This window comes from Excalfactoria chinensis, chromosome 6, assembly GCF_039878825.1.
Source record: "Excalfactoria chinensis isolate bCotChi1 chromosome 6, bCotChi1.hap2, whole genome shotgun sequence".
NCBI lineage: Eukaryota > Metazoa > Chordata > Aves > Galliformes > Phasianidae > Excalfactoria > Excalfactoria chinensis.
This window is the reverse complement of record NC_092830.1, coordinates 12,168,969-12,174,968: the sequence shown is the minus strand read 5'-3', so window position 1 is coordinate 12,174,968 and position 6,000 is coordinate 12,168,969. Positions and strand designations below refer to the sequence as shown.

The window sequence follows — 6,000 nt, the reverse complement described above, 5'->3', positions numbered from 1 at the left end:
GGCAATGATATATGTGTTGCAGGCAGAGTAGCCAAGGCTGCCTGCAGTTCCACACAGGCCAACCTACCCTGCTGTACGGTGTAGCATATTGACACTGCATGCATAACACTTACACAGCAGGTACGGCCCTCTGGGCCTTCATGACTCCACAGGAAAGTGCATGAAACAGAAAGCATCAAAAAGCAGAGTAAATTCAGTAACTCAACTTTTACTCTCATTTACATGGTTTGGAGACTAGATTCCTTAGTTCTAAACAGAATCATGGCTAACTTCTGCCGTTCAAACGGAAGAGCAATTTGACAGCAAATTTGGCATGCATCTCCATCGTACTGCTGGCTAGAGTTGTCTCTGAGCCCTGCATCAAGTTTTTCTCAGCCTGGCTGAGCTGTGCTGTCAGTTACCCTCCACAACCAACACCGAGGTCACTGTAGCAGGTGAAGCTCCCTCAGGTGCAGGAGGGCTCAGCACTCTGCTCCTCCAAACTGCGCCCGATCCACACACAGATCCAGGGCTGACAAGGGAGACATCAAATAAGTGGAGAAAGTTCCTTTTATACCAGAATTCACCTAAGCTTTAAGCATGCTAGCAATGTGAACTACAACCCTCTACAATACTGTACAATGCTGGATTACCTATGGCTGGCCTGCACTGCTCTCCTTAACGAGTTCGGTTAATCTGTCATAGATCAGGAATCAGACGCTCCGAGGAAAAAGCAGGAAAACAGACCGGTCGTCAGCCGGGATTCAGCATGAAAAACACTCGTGGCTCGGGTCAGGATTTCCCGCCTGGGCAGCCACTCAATTGCTGGAAGTGAGGTAGGAAGGAGGCGACCTCGACATGAGGGGTGAAAAGACCGCTCGGGGCTGTGCTATCCGCGCTGAGGGCTGTGCTATCCCCGCTGAGGGCTGTGCTATCCCCGCTGAGGGCTGTGCTGTCCCCGCTGAGGGCTGTGCTGTCCCCGCTCGGGGCTGTAAGGCGCGAGATCCCACAGCACGCCGCGCGCCGTAACGGTCGCAAGGGCACCGCGTGCTCGAGCACGTGACGGCGCGGCGCAGCCCGCCCCAGGCGGCTGGTTGGTCGGGCCGCCCGCGGCGCCGTGCCGGGCAGGGCGGTCCGCTCTGCTCCGCTGAGGGCGGGCCGTGCCGCGCTGCACCGTACAGAGCGCGGCGCTGCAGGGGGCGGCGGCTGTCACTTCCACTCGCGCTTCCCGCTCAGGTGAGACGTGCGGGCCCGGCCGCTGTCCCGCAGGGCGGGCGGGGAGGGACGTGCCGCGCTCGGAAGCCGTACGGTTCCTGCGGTGTGCCCGGTGGGTTAGGGGGAGGTCAGGTGGCGGCTGCGCTGCGCTGGAGCCCGGGAGCGAGGTGGGAGTCGCCGCGGGGGAAGGAGCGGCTGAAGGCGGGTGAGGGGCTGCTCTGAGGCGCCCGGGGGATGAGGCACCTGCCCGGCCGCGCCGCTGTCCCGTGCCCTTCCCGCGCAGCGTGCCGGAGGTCCCGGTGCCGGGCTGCTAAATGCTGCTGAGAGTATATCTTTGTGTATGTCATTTCACCGAGTGAGCACGCTGTCGGTACTGCGTTTCGTGGTACGTCTGTTGTGACTTTCATTTGCTCGTGAGAAGGGCTTTGCTCTGGCTGCCTCCCTTGTTTGGAAAACTCGATAGGCAAAGTTAAAATCTGTTCATGGCTTTTCTTTCTGAATGTCGATTATCTGGCACGTTTACTGCAAAAACTGAAGTTTCTTCTCACGTAGGTTCTGTGGGTGCTTTGTGAATGGACTTTGTTTGAAAAGCCATTTTCTGAATTAACGTAGCGTGCACAGAGGTAACCGGAGTTGACGTACCAGTGAAGGAGCATCTATCGCCTGAGCAAAACTGGAATGTTCCTGCCCACGGGTTCTGTTTGAATCTTAAATTATTAATGGATGTGTCCATTACACAAACACAAATTGGGAATGGGTACAGAGTGCAAACACTGGTGGGGAAGCAGACCTGCAATAAGAGGAGCTGGTTATGCAGGTCAGTGGCAGGAAGGGGGGCTGCTGGGGAAACAGTGCAGGCTGCACCTTGCCCAGCAATTCTGAAGCTCTCAAAAGAGGAATGAGAAAAGGGCAATGCTTTCTCCAGGTGGGGAGTATAGGAAATTAAAGCTTCAGCACGTATCCTTATTGAGTGCTTATTTGACCAAGTCACTGTGTATGTTACTCATGGTTTCTGTTAGTGGTATTGGTGGTACCCGATTTTCTTTTAGAACCTGACTGCCAAATTAAGTAAAAGTATTTCAGTCACACGAGGCTGGTTACTTCGTCTCAAAGGAGACCTTGTGAAAACTGATGTAGGAAAGGTGAAAGGCTCACATTGTACCAGGGTCCTGGAGCGTTAAAGGCTTGAAGATGTGTTCAGAGGAAATGTTGACTTAAGTATCAATGGGAAGTAAGATTTCTAGTGTCTGCTCAACCATGTAATGTACAGTAGGTGAGGAGTGTCATAGCAGAGGCTGTAACAGCAAACTGTGCTTCTGCTCTTTGTTTTATGTGAACTTCTCCTGCACTGGCAATCTTAAAGGCAAAAGTTTGAAGTGTATTAAAGCAGAAATATCATATACATTAGCATTTATTTTTCTTCCACATAATGCTTTCAAGCTTGGTGAAGAGATTTCAGGCAGATGTACTGAAAATATTTGGTGTTATATAAGCATGAAGTAAATAGGTAGAAGTGACAGGCTGGAAGAAATAAGCTTGTATGTAGTTTGACAGGATAAAGTTGTGCAATATTATTTGTTTGGTAGTAATCTTTTTAAAAATAAAAATTGGAGAAGAAAAAGGAAAAAAAGGTTGTATCAGCATAGGCTGCTGAACAACCCAAAGGTGCAGCTGGGAGCGTTCAGGGAGTAAATCTGACTGAACTCTCCTCGAGTTTTCTCCTGTGTCATTAGGGAGATGTCTCTTCTGCAGCAGAAGAGGCACTGGCCCTGAGGATCCATCCAGGCAGCTCAGCATTCCACATGGCCTCATCTGTGTTCCTGCTGGGCCTGGCTTGTGCTGCATCTGTATTGCCTGCCAGCCCTCTGCAACAGCCTCCTGCTCCTCTGCTTCACAACAGTTTAACAAAAATTCGCCACCTTAGAGAATTGTACTATAAAAGTACATCCGTCACTGAATCACTGTTCGTTCCAGCTGGCTTTATTTTCCCTCAATTTATGTTTTGTACTGCATGTCCTGCAGACAGCAACGTTAGCGCTCCTGCAACACACTGTGTGTGAGCATCAGTCCAGGTGACAGCCTGTTTCCTGCCTGAGTGAGGAGCACATCAGGGAGAGAAGGAGCTGTGCTGCCAGGGTTAGAATGGATGCTCTGTAGCACAGAAGTGCAGGGTAAGAAATGCTTCAAGCCAGGCCTCTTCAGCTGTGAGCTCCTAAAGACTCAGATAAGGAAGTTACTTGTGTGATTTAGCTGCTCTATTTTTGTGATAGTGATCTGCCTCCACTACCTTTGCTAAGTCAGAGTTGTGATTTGGAAGCATAGTGCTAACTGAGAGAACCTTTCTTTTATAACCAGAAAGTAGAAGTAGGATTGAGAGGGGAAAAGAGGGAGACCAGAATCTTTTTTTTCCCTTTTTTTTAAGTGAACTGGAACTTTCAGTCTCTTCCTTAGTAATGATGAAAATCAGGTTAAACTACATGCTGCCTGTTCGTACACAATTAAGAAAAACCAACTCCCTGCAAGCTGGAGAGTCTCACTGTGGCCTTTGACAGTGGTGTAAATAATTAATGACTTCTGAAGAAGAATTATGAATGAGCTGGTGGAAAGGCTTTGCACGGCTGCCTGAAAGTGCGGAAGATCTTAATCTGTCAATGGAGTCGGTATCTGTGGATTTGAATGAGGTCAAAGCAGAGACACGCTGGTTGAAACACCTGAGGTCTCAGTGAAATGAAAAGAGAGGGAGCTGTGAGTTTATGATCAGATGCATCAAATTCTTCATCTTTTTTTATAGGGATGTTGTGTAAAAAGGTGGAAATAACTTTGAATCTGACATCAGTACTGAGGAAACAGAACAGTTATGAACGTCTCAGTATCACATGAATAGGTGTTTAAACAGTTTGGACTCCCATGTGTGCTAGTGTCTCAGTTTTGTTATTTGGGGTTTGTTCTGTTGTGAGATAAGGCTGTGATTGCTAGAGTTGATATGTGGAGGCTGTTTGGGCCTGCCCTCATGGAAGTCGGGGTGAAGACAGTAGATAACATGCTGAGAAGATTCTTAACAATCATAGCTGCGTGAAACAGCAGCTAAGAAAGACTAATGTGGTCTTGGTAACTGAAGTACTTAGGGCTGACTAGCAAAGATGCTCCTTCTATGGCAGAAGTAGTATTTTGGAAGGATATGATATAAAGGTTGTGCCGTTGACTCTAGAGTAAGTGTGTTGCTTGTTCTACAGAGTGGAATCAGGTGATACCTCATTTTCTGTGCTCGCTCCCACTGTTGTCTTGTGCCTACTGAAGGGAGGAATTTCTGTGGGTAGCTGATTTCATCCCTAAATTCAACTCTGATTATTTGCATAAGGAGGGAAATGCCTAGGAAAACTAAGCAGGCCTCTTCAGCTGTAGAATCTCTGTTTTAGTTGTGCATTTCAAGCTAGTGTGGAACCTCTAAAGCTGCTTAGCCTGTTGACCTTTGCTTTCAGAGCAGCATCAGTGTTTGGTTTTAATGCACAGAGTGCTTCTTATATCCACATCTGGGAAAAGCTACTCAAAAGAAGCTTTTGTTAAGCAGTTCCCAGGTATGCACAAAATCTTATCTATACCCATGATTTTTCCAATGCATTGGAGTGAAAAGTTTGTGCTCTAGTGCAGATACTCAGTTTACCTACCTTTGAAACTTTGATAGGCTGTTTTGTTGACTAAGCAGTGTTGCATTACAAGATAAAATATGATGTCTTTGGTATTGGGTTTTTTAGTTTGAGAATTGTAATGTTTATGGTCTTTTTTTTCCTCTCTACTTTTCCCTTCAGGAGAGCCATGGTAAAAGACATGAAACATCTTTAATGGAATTCTGACCCTAATCAAGCAGTTAAAAATGGATTTGAGTATTATTTTCTCCAGTGAGGTAAGTAATCCTAAAGAGAAATTAAAGAAAAACTGATTTCCTTTACTTAGTATTGCTCTTGCCACTGTTGTTCTGTCCAGCTGCTTTTTTCACATGTTCTCAAATTATAGCACCTATATGTATATGTATCTCTCACTGAAAGTAGTAGCTGGGAATCCTAGGGTTAATCCTTTCACTTACAGGATTACTCAATTTCATTGGCTATTCCACAAGATCAAAAAAAAAGTCTAAGGGATCTGTGCTGTTCCAGAATTGGTGTAATAGGCAGCTTCTACGCATAGTAGCCTACGTGGCCTAACATCCAGCTTTTGGGCAAAGCATCAGAGAAATTAGAAGCTGCTAAGTCAAAATTTGAAGAATGAGTACTTATGCAGGGCAGCTGTAGGCAGAGGAAATGAATAAAATCCTAGGGTGAAGAAAGTTTCTCACTTTTATTTTATTTATTTATTTATTTATTTTAATGGATGCAATCAGGCATCCCTCGCATCCCTCCTTTCTGGCCTGTGCAGTCTGGATGTAGGTTGGGCTGTTGGTAGCCTGAATTACAGGCACATGTTAGTAATGCTTTGATCAATTCACGTACTCAGCTTCTCCTGTACTGAGCTAGATGTCTGCTGTTTCTTAAGGAAGAATAAGTAAGAAAAAAAAACCAACCACATCCCCTGACTTTAGGATCACAGGAAAACTGAGATGGTAAGGACCCTCAGGAAATCATGTAGTCCAACTTCCTGCTCAAGTTTGCCAGTAGTCAATGAAATTCAGACTAAAAAGGCCAGTGCATTAAAATGACTATTATATGTTCAAAACCAAGAAGAAAAAAATTAACTTATGTTTTGCTGTACATATTAAATGTACATTATAATAATGCAGATAAGACCATAACGTGCTTCTAAAATTTGTTGAAA

General features: G+C 46.0%; 1 protein-coding gene across 2 annotated transcripts in view; it reads left to right on the top strand.

Moving 5' to 3' along the window:
- The first annotated feature begins 1,096 nt into the window (after positions 1-1,096).
- Positions 1,097-6,000, top strand: part of RHOBTB1 (Rho related BTB domain containing 1) — a 45,675-nt gene continuing 40,771 nt past the window's right edge. For both annotated transcript variants that reach the window (XR_011904045.1, XM_072340238.1), the window contains exons 1-2: positions 1,097-1,215; positions 5,001-5,095. The gene's annotated coding sequence lies outside the window, so the exon portion shown is untranslated. The remainder of the gene's footprint in view (positions 1,216-5,000; positions 5,096-6,000) is intronic.